At 40.0% G+C, this 15,670-nt stretch overlaps 1 protein-coding gene across 1 annotated transcript in view; it reads right to left on the reverse strand.

Annotated features, from left to right (window-relative positions):
- The window catches only part of TTLL7 (tubulin tyrosine ligase like 7), a 69,663-nt gene extending 54,572 nt beyond the window's left edge, over positions 1-15,091 (reverse strand). Inside the window, exons 1-2 of the mRNA XM_034064091.1 lie at positions 14,947-15,091; positions 13,402-13,523 (exon numbers count right to left, since the gene is read on the reverse strand). The gene's annotated coding sequence lies outside the window, so the exon portion shown is untranslated. The remainder of the gene's footprint in view (positions 1-13,401; positions 13,524-14,946) is intronic.
- Between the last annotated feature and the right edge of the window lie 579 nt (positions 15,092-15,670).

Genomic DNA, 15,670 nt, shown 5'->3' on the forward strand with positions numbered 1-15,670 from the left:
AAAAAAGGGGCTTTGTTGCTCCAAGGACAGCAAAAGGCACTTCCCTCTCTTGCTGGAGGGGGAAGTGCTGTACGCAGACAGGGACCAAAGCAGATGCTTGAGTCCATCTAAGAGAAAAGAGTGTGCAGGGTACAAAGGTGCCTGAATGAAGAGCAGAGAACAGAGGTTTCACAGTTAATGGAATGATCCATGTTGTAAAAATTTAAAAATTAAGAGTATTTTTTGCTGTTCCAGTATATTGCCTCAAAAATATTCTCCTGGCCTATATTATACAGAAGTATTTTTTAACAAATCCTTCTATATTACTTGCTCCATACAGATCACAAGTGACCTCTGCATTTTATAATCCTTCACTGTACTTCCTGATGCACTGTGAAGCTGAGAAGGTTGGTTCTTAACATCTAAGTAGGAATTGCCTGCCATCAGACAATCGTGTGTGTGTGTCCCCCAAAGAGTAAACATCCCAGAGAAAAAGGTTGAATCAATCAGATCAAAATAGAGCCGGGGGAGTCAAATTCAAGCTTAAAATAAAGGGATGCAATTTAAGAACCTATTCCAAAGAACACTCAAATCAATGAGATTCTTCAAGCTAACTTGGATCATACAGTAACTATGAAACCATTACCATGTACCTTAAAAAGAGACCAGATTGCATATGCATATTTAAAAGAGATTTAATCTAATAGAATTAAGAAATGTACATCACCTACTATCAAAATGTTTCGTTTCCAAAGCAAGAGACAACACTGTATATCACTCAAAGCAGTGTTTTCAAAATGTTTTCTTTCTTTGGTATAGCTGTTGTGATGCTACTGGTGACCATGAGCTATGCATGTGCTTAACTTTACATGCCAGAATTCATGATCCAATGTCATGGCACGTATGACATGGACAACTAACATTTCTTAAGTGTTTTCCTATTTATGTCGGTGAAACGCTACAAAAACTAGATGGTTTCTTTTTCATTTGCTGCATTCTTTGTGCACAGTAAGTGATCACTCACCAAGAGTGGAATATTTTAGGATAGATTTTAAAAACAGCAGACAGCTCTCCTCTGAGCCCATTAGTGCAATTTACTCAGTGCTGTCAAAATTCTCTGGAAACACACAGTAGCTGGGAAGAAATCCACAAAGCTCCTGACATAAGGAGCTTTCACTCTGAAATGGAGACACACTGAAGATAGAGTTACAGAACTTGGCTGATGTCCATAAAACAGGAGGACAGCATCACAGCACTGTAATCCCCACTACCAAGTTAGCTGGAAAACTAAAGTAACAAAAAATTCACAGAAGCATGAAAAGGAGCAGAGTGAAAATAGCCTTCAGAGCATTGCCCTAGCGAACATCTGAGTTCTGTTGCGTTCAATCTAACCTATTTAAGTTTTTGCTCCCTTAGGTCTTAAGAGTGTGAAAGTCTGGATACACAGTAGTCAGGGGTCTGTTATTTTTTACAGTTATACAAACTGTAATCTCTGTTGGTCTGGGATTAAGCTATAAAATACAGATTCAGAATAAGATTAAGATGTCAACAAAAATTATAATAGAGAAAAATGCCTTCTTCAGTACCACCTCAAATTGCAAAGTAATAACAATTCACAGCAATAGAGCTGAAGAATTAAAAGTCTTACACTGTTTCACATTCTTTTTTTAATGTCTTGACAAAACGGGCATTGATGTGTTCCTGCTACAAGCAAACATAGCCAAGCAGTTTTATTTTAACAATTTGGTACAAGTTCTCACTCCTACAGAGAAATTCTAACTACAAAAAACAATCCTCATTTTGAGGCTCAATGTGTCAAAGTGATAAGCTTGTTTTTTAAAGGCTGTCTGTCAGATGGCTTAAAAATGCGTACGCATTAGGGTTCAGTTCAAAATATTCTGAATTCAAATGAAATCTATTAATTTCAACACCCTTTGCTCTCACCATCAGATGAGATGTCTATTCAGCAGTTCTTAGATAAAGCGAATGTAATGAGTTCTCAGAGGCTTGATTTGCTAAGCGGACAAGCTTGCTACAAGCTACACAAGAATACAAACAGCATGATTTATACAACGCTTTTTTGAATCACGCAGTTCTGTTAAACAGTTCTCTGAAGTAGATCATTCATATGGCCACCATTTCTAAAACTTTCAAAATTTCTCTGAGCTACCAAACAAACTACCAAAACAACCAAACCAAGCTACGGTATCAGCACACTACCTCTGAATTCATAACTTACAGTTACTTTAGCAAGAATTGAACCATACAACTGCCATTTCCTATTCAAGATCCCAGTCAGTAAAGGCCCTAGAATCAGTGTTAGCCTTCTGCAACACAGCTTATACAATAAACATAATTTTACAAAACCTATTTTGTAATACTGAAAGCATAAACTATCCTGACCCTTCCACTCTACCTGCAAAACACAATGCAAAACAGAGTCTGCATCACAGTTGAGAACCTGCATCTCTTCCAGGAGAACACAGAAGTTACTATGAAATGGTAAGTATATATCCCTGATTCAGAAAACAGGAAAGGTATTAGAAGCCGTTAAGGTGATGGAAGTGTCACAACATAAGGAGTTTCACAGGAATTAATCATTTCATACTCTGGGCACAGAAGCAATTTGTTTCATTTCAGTGTTGTCTTGATACAATATTGCTTCTTTCTGCATTCATCTATTTTCCACAACTGCAAATTCTTGGCCAAATTTAAATCAATGTCAAAGCTTTCAAAGCTAAAGATTGATTTTCTCCTTAAAAAATGACCTTCAACGTGTCTTTCATAGCAGAGCACACAACGTGACTATCTGTTGGCTCATTCTCACCCTTCAAAAGCCCTTTCTAATGTGATAACATATTTTAGACTGTTAGCAAATTGAGTACTATAGTTTCATAGCTATGTTCTGAATGTTGAAAGAGGGCCATCAAAGAAAGTGAGACAGAATTAGACTACAATAAAAAGGACAATGCTTGAACCTTTTTATTGTCCAGTAAAACAGAGGAAATATATTAATTGGCAAAACAAAAAACCTGTGTGATTTACAAATCAATAATTCATAAATAAAATACAGGGAACTTTTTAATAAACATTTTTTTTACATTCACAGTTGGAAGGAAAAATATTGACAAAATAGCCCAAACAACTCAAAGTGTAACCATGTTTTTACACAGTAAAATATTAATTTCAGAAAACATGTATCTGCATCAAACACTGCTAAAGAAGTATCTACTTTAATGCTCTATTCTCAGCAATAGGCATAGACAATGCATAGGTCTCATACTACTGTTCACCACTTCAGTAAGTATTGATAGCACCATGTGTCTGTCAGCAAGACAGCATTTCACTAACTCTAGAACAGAAAGTATTACCAGACCCTGATCACTGTAAGTTCGACTGAACACTGCTGAATGAAAACCCATTTCTACCTACCTCAGCAACCCCAACAACCATTCCACCTGCATTTAAGATAGCACTGGAGTGATCTGACATTTTCAGCCTAGAAACATTCACTATGTTAGAGTGCATTGGCCCCATCAGCTCTTCAAGTGACAGCTGAGTGACATGATACCTACCACCCACAGGAAGGCTGGGCCCCTGTCACTTCAAATGAAGCACTCCCTTTAAAACAAACAGCTGAAGGACCCCTGTTTGATTTAGCTTGAGGACCATGAGTGCAGGAAGCCATGCTGACTGCCCAACTGCCGCACACTGAGAGGCAAAGCTCTTTGTGGTGAGGCAGCCATGGCTGCTAATGAGAGAAACTTCATTGATAACATGCCATAATAATTATATGTGTAACAGCAATATTGAAGTGTGACATTAACAGTGTGGATTTGGTAGGGGGAAAGGTAAACAAGGGAGAGTTACGAGAGGAACTGAGTTGTGGCACCTGTAAGAACATGTCTGCTCTGCTTTTGACATTGCGAAGTGTGCTGTCCATGCTCTTCATTACAAGCATGTCCACCAACACGTATCACAGGGTGTTTTAAGTTGTGCACAGCATACACTAATCACTGCTGGAATTAAACTATTTCTTTCTATCATTCACTTCTCAAAATACCTATTTCTCTAGCAACAGCTAGAGATCTTAGAGATCTACAAGACTGGACATGTATCAGCATAGTAGTCCTAGTATAACAGAAAAAGCACTAATCGTTCCGTGAAGCTGATATACTTGCAATGATTCATGATATTATAAACAGCCCTTAGGGGAAGATTTGCCAAGGACCTTGGGGAAGGAAAAAAAAACTACACACACACACAAAAAAAAGCCAAAAAAAAAGCACATTAAAAATAGGGTGTCTTTAGAAGGTTACCCTCAAACATCAAATTACCCCCTCCTTGCTTCAAGTTGATGGCATTGGCTTGGTATGAAAACAGCTTCAAGTTCAGGGACACAAGAATACGAATATAGTTAAAAAAATTTCTACAGATCTCTGCGTTTTGCAAGAGCTACACCTTCGACCCACATGAAGTCTGCTCCATTCCATCTTATATTTTACAGGCCTACAATACGTAGATCTATTTCAGCATCTCTAGACATGGACTGCAGTCACCACACAGCCCACGAGGACTCTGATTGAGGATTACATCATCCTAATTCACATGCTGCCACATAACAGTCTTTCCTAGTTTAGCAACAAGGATGACACTCCCACAGCAGCCTGAAATACAAATTGGCAGACATCAGCCCGCAGTTTCAGCACCTGATGTGCAAACATTAAACAAAAATCAGGCCTTGAATAACCTACCAAGTATAGTCACAAGAAACATCTATTCAAAACCTTCTTGACCACAAAAGTACAAGAAAGGTGCTCTTACATGATCACTGAATTGTTTATCCTATTATACTGACACTTCCAACTATGGATCAAATTGCTCAGCTCAACTGATAGGCTTATATGAGGGTTGGTAGACCTCATATTTTAATGACTGTGCAATTTACTTCTACTCTGTAAAGAATAAATGACAGTCAGAAATATTCACAGCTGGCCTTAGCTAACCAAGACTACTGCAACCAACACTCAGTACTACTAATATTTTACAAAGAGCTGATAAAGCCAGCCAGAAACTCCAGCAGCTACCAGACATTTCAGTAAAAACATGCTTTCCTCCCCACAACTTAGTATTTGGGGCTCAGTGGAGTACCACTGACTTGAAAACTATTTTTCAAATGAAAACAGGAGAATATCAGCAGTTTCAAAAGGATGTGAGTCCTCAAAGCTTCTTTAACTGGAACTGACCTGATTTATAAAAAATCCTTTAAAAGGCTGGACTGGTTCCAGCCCCTCTATGTCACGCTATTTTTATCCATTGCAGGGGATCTAAATGGAGTCACTACCCTCATCAGTAATGAGCTGAGACTCCAGTATCCTACTACTGGAATATTTTGTGCATATAACTGCTCACCTGTATAGAAATAAAGCATGTAGTCAGAAAGTCTAGAAAAATAACATGACTCCAAATGGAATACTTTGAATACCAAACAAAAAAAGCTTATATGCATCAGACTTTAGACACACTAGCTTTAATTTTTGCTTAGAACAAAGCATGAGAATTTTCAAGGATACGCTTGAACTCATAGGATCAGGATAATGTACCTTCTGAATGATGGGTACAGCATTACTGATGCAAGCCCATACTATTGAACAGTTCATTTACTGAGTAATCCTACATTGCCTCTGAGCTACAGAGACCATACTGACAATGGCATCGTAGCTTTAATGCAGTTTAAAATAACTCCAACATCTGAGGAGATAACTTCCCTAAGCATGTCTATTTGCCTTCATAACTTTAATCACAGCAGCAGCACAGTTCCAAGTTTGGAACAATATCACAGTCAGTTCTGTCCCCATCCATCTTGATCAACTCCCAGAAAGCAACACTTAAAGGCAATTGGCTTTGGACTGTGTGTTTGTGTTCGTTTTGTTTTGGTTTTTAAAAAAAGTCGTTGTGTGTTAGTTAAGAGCTACACTTAAGAAATGTACTGAAATAAAAGTCCCCAGCCAGAAGCCAGAGCAGGTATATTCAGTTCATTGAGCAGGGCTCTATTTGGTTTTTCATTGCTTTAATTTTATACTTTTTAAATGTGTATTCTTAATAAAGCAGAAGGGCATAAAGTTATGCAGCCAGCATGTATATGGCTGTAAAGTTAACTGATTTTCAAATGTTCAAAAGAAAGAAACACGTTAATTTCTGATTATAGCAACAAATGCCACCACCCCCCAAAATAAAACATGACTGAGAACTGATCCACACACTCTTTTTAATAATCATATCATCTTAGGCTGAAAATTACAATGTTTATTGTTTTGTGGTTTTGACTCAAATATATCACACCCTTCATAATACAGAAGAATTTTTTTGTAGCCAGGGAGTGTTATATTTACATGATAACCCTGGCTAAGTTAAAAATGCACCGACCTGAGTCAAATGCATTTTTAAATGCAAAAGTATCAAAAAGTTACAACACACCTAATAACCAGAAGAATAAATCTTTCAGTAAATGTTTAATGCAAAGTATTAGTACAAATAAGAATGAAGAAGACCACTGATATTCAAAAGAGAAAGAAAAAGAGAATAAACTGGGATTCATAGTTGACTATTGATCCAGGAGTCTGCATGTTACTTCACAAATATGAAAATTCTTCCCAAATTTTATGCTCTTTTGATTGCTCAAAGGAAGAAAGAGCTTTTCTCCAAGAAATATCCCAGTTCCATCATTCAGAAGAAATATTCACAAAGCACAAAATTTATTTCAAGTCAATAATGTAAATGAGATCAATCCATGTGTAACAGGATCTTCTCTGTAGTCCAGAGAGGTAAATATAGACATTTCTATTGACTTTCGTGGACTTTGTCTTAAAGCGTTTCAGTTCCAGAACAGCCCTGCTGGTGGCACAATTCAGGGATATAATGAAGACAGACTCATTCGGGAACAAGACCAAGCGACATCTCATCCAGGTCCAAACTACAGTCCATTTAAATCAAACTCTCATCACACTAGAGATTATAACTAAAAATAATTGAGTTGCCTCTTAATTTCTCTCTTTCTTGACAAATATTACAAGCTTCAAGTTATCACTTTCAGAACTGCCTGGCTGTCTAGAGGCAGTGCTTCATATTTCATAGCTCATGTAGGATTCACAGGTTCAGAAACAGGGATTACTGTGCAGGTAATATATAGATATAATGCTACAGAAAAGGGTTAATGCTGTTCTTCAGAAGTTGGGTTGGTTTTCTTTTTCCTGGCTAATGGATCAAGATTTACTGCATTCAGAAGATGCTCCTGAACCTATCCATTATAAGATAAATTGTGAGCTCAAGGATGGATGAGAAAGAGCATAAAGACAGAGAAAAAGAGTAAGAAAAAAGAACTCATTCCAAAATACATGTGGTGGGCAGAATGCATAAGCATTCAAACTGAAGGTAATGTGTTTCAAATAACATAGTCTGCAACAGAGAACAACTTGGGGGGGGAGGGGAACGACGGACACAACACACGAAAAAGCAAACATACAAACCAAACACACGCTTAGCAGCAGCATGTGGCAGAATGATACACCAAATTCTTCTGCATACAAATTACTGATAAGAGTGCAAAATGTTTATTTATCATGGATTTAACTGACAAGATTACATACTGCAGAATAAACAGTCATACCAAGACCTCCCACTGGCATGGAAACAGATTTAAAATAATTTTGCAGTAGAAGGAGCAAAATGGAATCACTTACCATTAGTGTTGCATTGCTGAAACTGTCTTAAGAGTCAGCCCTCTGGAAACAATTTTTTCTATCAGTAATTGACAGCTGATACAGTTTCATGCAGTGGTGGTACACCAGGGTAAGACATGCTGCAGGAGCATCTCCTTCTCATTTAGCCTATCCCTTGCTTGGTTTAGATCTCTTTCTTAACCCTTTCTAGGTATTTTTTCCCTGTGCTTTTGTTGAAAAGAGAAAAGCATGATATATATTATAAGAAAAGAATGCATTATTTCCCACTTTACTCGGAGTGTGACAAGAGCCGCGGGAAGAAAGTCAGTAGGATTTAGTCATAACAATAAGCTGAAGAGAAGTAAAATCTAAAAACAGAAAATGACTCAGTGACTGGGAAGGAGTTATACCACAGACATGAGGTACTGTAACCAGAACACTGATTTCTTCAAATGTAGAACTAAGAGGTCAAGACCACAATTACATCAAATAGCAGCAGAGAAGTAAACTAAAGAAGATGAATAGTTCAAAATTTGCTATAAGAAGACTGGTTAGGATTCCCTTCCAGCATTGGACCACTGGGATTGAGGCTTACAAATCAACCCTTTTTGTTTTCAGTGAGACCAGCATTACAACCTTATAAAGCAATCTTTAAACCAAATCAAATCTTAAGTGAAGTGATAGGGAAACATGCCTCCCTTTCCTGGGATAACAATTTCTGTAGTATTCTGAAGCCATTCACATCTCATAAATTTGGCCAATTTACATCAAGGAGATTTTTTTTCTGACATCATCTCACATGACTTTTCTTTGTCATACTATTTTTCATCCTTGTGCAGAAAAGATTGGGCTGACCTGACAGCTCAGACCATTTTAATAAGGCTGGACTATAGATCATGAATTCCATCAGATAATAAAAGATTTTGAAAATTATTTTGTTCAAATGGGTTATTTCTCCTCACAGAAAAAAAGAAAGGGAGCGAGAACAACAAAGAAGAAAACTCTGGACAAATCAACTGCACTCCATTATATCAGTATTATAGCAGTCAGGTCCACTGCATTCCCAGGTTAGACCAACTACACCACTACTGTCACACCTGTTCTACAAAGTATTGTGGAGAGCCAGATTCTAGTAATATGGAGAAGGATATATTCACATAAACCTTTTGTAGTCCTATTAACTGTAGCGCAATCCTAGAATCATATACAGGTAGAATGAAGGTGGGAGCTCAATGTGCAAAGACTAAAATATATTTAAAGGTCATTTCCTTACTTCCTCACAGTTTATGGATTGTAAGAGTAGATGATTTCTCTGAACCACAGATAATGTCTCTCTTGCTTACCCGTTCAAATGAAACAGAAAATCAAACAAATGTGCATGTTTGTATCATAAGCACAAAGAACTAAGGTTCTGAAAATTCTATCAAGAGTTTGTTGCCATTTTCCCCAGTTCATACGAAGTATGGTTCTCCCTTTCACACAAATTAGTACAATGAAATCCCACAGATGACATTGCAAGCACATTTATTCCTCGAATATAAAGACAAAACAATGGATTCATCTGTACAAATGTAGACCCCTAAAATTCAGATTTTTGAGCTAGTTTCTCTGCACTGCCTTCACAGACAGCCTACATATAATCACCGTAGTCTGCTGCAGGTTTCTAGAATTTAGATGTATAAACCCTGGTAAGGTGAATCCCAAGTTGCTCAGCATGACTTGCACTACTTAAATAACAAACAATAAAAAAACACCAAAGATGAACGCCTTTACTCCATGATCAGACAGGTACATCTTCCAAAATTGGAGAAAATGTTAATTTAAGGACTTTGAAATAGAGTGGGCATTAGAGAAGAAAATTCAGTGCAACCAACTGAGACACAGTTGCCTGTGGAAGCACAGAACTGGGAGTGAAACATGGACATCTATCCTGAAGTCTCTTCCCACAGACGACTTTTCCCCATGGCTCCTCATACACTCTCAGTTCCAATTTTCTTACATCCAGCTGTTGCAGAGTGTCAGCCTCAACTGCACCATTAATCTATTGTACTCAAACAGCTGGAACAGGATTCTGCATGCATGTCCCATAACTGACAGTTACTTCTTTTTTAGTCATCAGTGAACTAAATGGTATGTTGACTATCTGCCTCAGACATTGCCAAACACCCACTGACAAAAATTTATCTTTATTTTCATTTCATACAAATTTTATTTCATTTTCTCAGAAAATCAAAGGCTTGCTTCTTATATATGTTTGCATTCCAGAGTGTTGCTTTTGGTGGAAAGGCCACAATGTCTTCCCTTTTCATATCTAGAGGCAACAGAGGAAACTAATAAACTTTTTTAAGCAATTGCTTGGGGTCATTAACTGCATCATTCTAAGCTGGTGTCCAGAATTTCAAACTAACTCTGCACTGTTCCTTTACTTTTATTTCTTCACTTGTGGATGCCACTCTGGGTCTATCTCATCACGCAGTCACTCTTCATTTTACTTACTGGAACTATCCTTTCCATCCCCAGAAACATTCTTTTCAGTAAATGCTTCTATTTTCCATATTTTAAATGGTACAAAATGTACCAAAGTCAGTTCTCACATCACTCTTGTTCATTTTTAAGCAAAAAATTCTTTTATTCAACTTAATGCTCACTAGTAATTTATAGTCTTTTAAAGACTCCAAGTTGACATAAAGAAGTTAGGATAATATTATATCCCTTTAAAAAGCCACATGAAATAAAATGCCATAAAAGAGGGTGGTTTTTTTTTCCTGAGTGAATAAATTGCACATCCCTCAGATCAATTCCATCAATAATTCATATGAAGTGTTTTAGCACATTTCTGCCACCCCCCATACCAAGATAAGCTTGAAAGGATAAAACAATGTAACAAATTCACAGACATTTCAAGTTTACAGAACACTGAACACAACAACCACCCACAAAACCAAAGAAAATGCAGACTTCTATCACACAGCTCTATTCCATATTTCTCAAGGAAAGTCCATTCAGTGCAAGCAATTTCCCCATTAAATCTCACAGTCTTCTGTCCTGTCAGTCCACTCTTTTTTGTGCTCAGAAATTCTATCTAGATCTGTGCCTCTTCGCCTGCATGAATTCAGTATTAAGCATCTGATTTCATTTTTTCATGCTATACTCCAGTACTTCCACTGCACCCTATAGGGGTAGTACTGTGCCGGTTTTCAAGCGCTAAAAATAAAACAAACACATGTCAACCCAAGGACAAAGTTGGAAGGAAACATACTTTAATGTAACCAAAGAAGAATATATTTAGCATTTTGCTACTAAGCAAGGATGAAAATAAACTTGTCAACACATTGCTGTACCTAACTGTGAAGCCCACGCCCCACTCAATTCTTTCTGTGGCATTTATTATATATGAAAAGCAGATTTAGTCTTTCTTTATTTCTTCTTCAGAATGACTGTTAGTGCTCCTTTTCTCCCGCTGGCCAGAAGGGGCTTCTGAACTGCTGTGTCAAGCACTTTCATCCTTTTAGGCAGTAACTTTTTTCTATCAATTAACAGTAATGTAGCCATCTAAGGTGCATTTGAGCAGTGGTGCATATTATACATCAATCTGGAATCCTTCCAAAACCAAATACAAGCATAAGTGGGAAATGGCATGCCTCTCACTCCACAAAAAGGAAAGTGAAAAATGAGTCCTAAATCATAATGTTGTTTCTTTTTGTATTTCTTTCATTATTATTGTTAATTCAGGCTTTCCGTAAAGCAGCACTGGTTTTGTGTCCCCAAAAAAAATGCTTATTAAAAAATCCCATGTGATTATATTCCCTAAATATTGCCTCTGAGGCAAAGGTATTTTTGAAGTGAATACCTATTTTTTAACATTCAAAACTATTTGAACTTCTATTTTTAACACTGGGAGAAGAAACATGATAACTGTACACATAGGTCCTCATTTTGGAGATCCTGTGTTCTGATTAAAACTGATATTGAAGACAAGAACCACGATGCCTGCTTTGTTTAGTCCTTTAAGACACAAAGCCAAAAATTTATTCTGTAATGTTAGAGCTTGTTTCCTGGCCTATGAAATTCAAGGCAAGAGCAAAAACACTCATAAATGAGTATAAATTACTGAAGTAGTATTTCAAAACTAGTTTGTACAGCTGTATGAACATTTGAGAGAAAGCTAGAAAGAACATTGGGAACAAGCAAAAAGCTAAGACTCAAACCTCTGCAGAACCTGTAGTTTCCCACATCTACCACCAGGAAGAAGAGAATCCAATAGACCGAGGCACTATGGAACCTCCTGGTCTGGAAGAGCTTCTGGCTCCAAGATGGGTGCTACTGTGAAACAGGATTTGTTCTAATACCCAACTGATTTAGAGATTGACAATGTTTTTAATCCCATATCCATTCTCAATTACAGATTATTTTCTTAGCCATCAGTGTAGTAGGCATCAACGAATTCCATTATGAAATTAAAATACATTAGTATTTTAAATATTAATGTTTGAAACGTTCATTGGTTCCAGTAAACTTTAGAGGAAGCTTGTAATGTCTGTGAAAGGAGTAGTTGCAAAGTACCATTCTGGTTTTAGATAAGCATTAATGGAGCTCTAAAAAGCTTCCTTGTGTTTAATAAGGGCCATTTGAATCCTACTGCCAGAAGTCACACAGCACCAATTAACTTCCTGGGCCTGTAGAAAATAAGAGAATCTAAGGCTAAACAATCTAAAGCTCACAGGGGAAAAACAAAATCCAACTAATATCCTCCAATGTATACTGTGGTATTTACAATCAATTTTCTTAACTCTGACAGTTTATATATACCCTTCAAAATAAAAGGAACTCCCACTATCTTCCTACAAACTCTAGCCCTCTTTTAGGAAAATACAACTATTCCCTCCCCCCTCTCATTAGAGAGTCACTGTGTCAGCTCCAGATGATGGAAATACCTCACCACAAAGCAAAAGACTGACAAGCATTCATCTTTTTCTTCAGGGACTGATACAAAGCCTGTCTGTACAATTCAGTGTCTTTATGATTTAGGATTGGCCAAAAGTCACGACACTCCAAGGCAGTAATAACACTCTAAATTTTCTCATATAAATTTTCTTGGATTTCTAAGGATTTCCATTTTTAAACTGTGCCCTCAATTTGTATGAGATATCTGCAAGTATCTATTAAAAGCAAAAATACTCTTTATTACCACATTAAAACATAGCAGGGAAAAAAAATAAAATAAAAACCCCCAGAACATTAGAAGATGTGGAAATTCAGGAAATTCAAGAAATGACTCATTTGCCATATGTATCTTAGATTTTTTAAACTTATAACACATATCCACAGATGGAGATTCAAATCAAGAAATCATACTTCAGTCTTTCATGATGCTGACAATTTAGAGCAAGCACAATCAGCAATCAGCATTACTCTGCCACATTTCACCTTCAAAAATATATTTATGGCTTTCATTATCAACATACAGCAGCATATAGATCTTAGAAAAAAAGGATCCTAACTATAGACAAGATTGCAAGATGGTTTAGTGTCTAACTGCTTGTTGACTAATTCATTTCCCAGACCTTCAGACCTGTCCACAGCATAATCTACACTGCTAATTTAACACTGTCGGCTTTGGAAGAGCGTGGGAACAAACCCTGATTTGATTGCAAACCTGAGCCTCAGATTACTAAAATGATTGCTAGATTACTGGAATAATTACCTAATAACTGCTGACAGGCTTGATCTCCTTGACTCTTCTAACGCTCCCAAACCGGTGGGCAGCTCCCTTTGGATGTATGCAGAATGTATCCATCCATCAGAACTATAGAAAGAAGTGGTTTTCTAAAAAAAAAAAAAAAAAAAAAAAAAACAAAAAAAACGAAATAGCTCATGTAATTCGCTGAAACTTTGTAACATTTTTCTTCAGAAAATTTGGCTTCAAATTATACTTCCATATGTCAGTATAGAGATTATATTTACTCACCATGTAAGAGGGGGTTTTTACCTTTTCTTTACCCTTTCACTCTTTTTTACTTGCTTACTCACTGGCATAAAAACTGCTTTTGTCAGTTTCCGTTCAAAGTAGCACTGACACATAACCTGTCTCTACTAAAAACTATACCCTAGTACTTAAAACACGGACAAAAGCTTCTGCTGATGCCCACTGACTGTACCTTTTGAGATACTCCGTGGAATTTGTGAGGGATAACCAATACCCACACAGAAAAGTGCTTCTAGTCTTTCAATTGTGAAAACAACTGGCAGGATTTCTCTAAGTGTTATTTAGATAGGTACTTACACTCTGGCACATAAAATTAATGAGGAATTCAGGCAGGAAAGAATTAAGAGGGTCAGTACTTGGGTAGTTTAGGGGTTTTTAAGGAATAAAGTCTGCTTTTGGTACTGAAACTGAAAATAGGTATGAAAGGCACAAAAGCAATCACTATTTGGGACCTTCCATCAGTTTATGTCATAGAGTTCAGCAGTACTTCAAATTCCAGCATCCATTGCTTTTCCCTTTTGCTTACAATTATGTGTGGTTTCAACAGCAGAAATTCAAAAGATTCCACAGACCACGAGTTTTCAACTAAGCACAGAAAGCACGGGAAGATACCTGACTTGCATCTCCGGGGATTTAACTTGCTCTACATTTTAGCCTCCCCTGGGTACCACTGCCAACAGACGATCTCGTTTTAACCTTAACTGGCTCAGAAGAGACCTAGCCGTACATGCGAAACGACCTGCACAGATGATGGACTTCACCCGCAAAACTGGGGGGGAGCAAAGGGGAAGGTGTTAGGGTACATTAATACCTTTAAACTCGAAACGGCTCCTTACGCCTCACACTGCGGCACGCTCGCAGTTACCCTCCCCTCCCGACACGAGGGCTGCCCGCTGTAGGCAGGACACCCCGGCGCAGGGCCGGGGCCGGCTCCGCAGACAGCGCTTAGCCGAGCACCCGAGCAGCAGTGGGGTGCTCCCACCCCAGAGCATCGCCCCCCAGCCGAGGACAGACCGCTCTTCGGCACGGCAACCCCCGCCCGCCCTGCCCGCTTCCCGGCTCCCGCAGCCCCCAGGCTGAGCAGGGCAGGGCAGCCCTACCCTTCCCTGCAGCACCTCCTTTACGGGCGGCGATGCTGAATCACGGCGGGCAGCCGCTCCGCCGGCTCTCCCCGCGGACGGCAGCCGAAGACGGCGGGCCGAGAAGCTGCGGGTGAGGCGAAGCGCGGGGGCGAGCGCCCCATCGATCCCCATCAACCGTTACCTGTCGGCGCTCCAGTCCTCCCAGGCGACGCAGGGGTGCCGCGGGGCCCCGCCGGTAGCGTGCTGCGCCTCACGGACGGCGCGGCGGGGCTCTCCCCGTCGGCAGCATCCGAGCCGGGCACCGGCGGGAGGAGGAGCGGGACGTTACGGCGGGGAGCTGGGAGCAACCATTCCCCGAGAGGGGGCACCGCCGGTGGCAGGCCAGGCGGGTCGGCGAGGGCGAACCCTCCCCCAGAGGTACGTGCGAGGAGAGCGCCTGAGGAGAGGAGGGCGGTGACCGCGGGGCGGGCGGCGCCAAGAGGGGTGGCCAGCCTTCCCGAGCCACCGGTCTCCCCCGCCGCCGCTCGCGGTGGAAGCGGCCCGCGCTGCCTCTATGCTCCAGGATGCGAGCCGAGGACCTAGCAACCGCTCTGGGTCCGGGCTGCGAGCAGAGCTCCCCCCGCCGCCGGGCGAGGGGACTTCGGGGCTGGGCTCCGGCTGACGGGAGGCGCCTTCAGACCTTGCGGTTGCTGCTGTGAGCGGGCAGGAGCGCGGCTCAGGCACTCCCCGCCGGCCCCGGCCACGAGCTGGAGCACCGAGCAGGCACCGCTAAGGCGTGCGGGGCCTCGGCGGTGGCAGCAGCGGTGCCTGCAGGAAGGCGGTCCGGGAGCTGCCAGCCGTTTGGGGACGGGGACGGCCCTGGCACGTCCTGCCGTCACCTGTGGGCCTGTGCTGCTTTATCCACG

The sequence above is a fragment of the Melopsittacus undulatus genome, chromosome 6 (assembly GCF_012275295.1).
Source record: "Melopsittacus undulatus isolate bMelUnd1 chromosome 6, bMelUnd1.mat.Z, whole genome shotgun sequence".
NCBI lineage: Eukaryota > Metazoa > Chordata > Aves > Psittaciformes > Psittaculidae > Melopsittacus > Melopsittacus undulatus.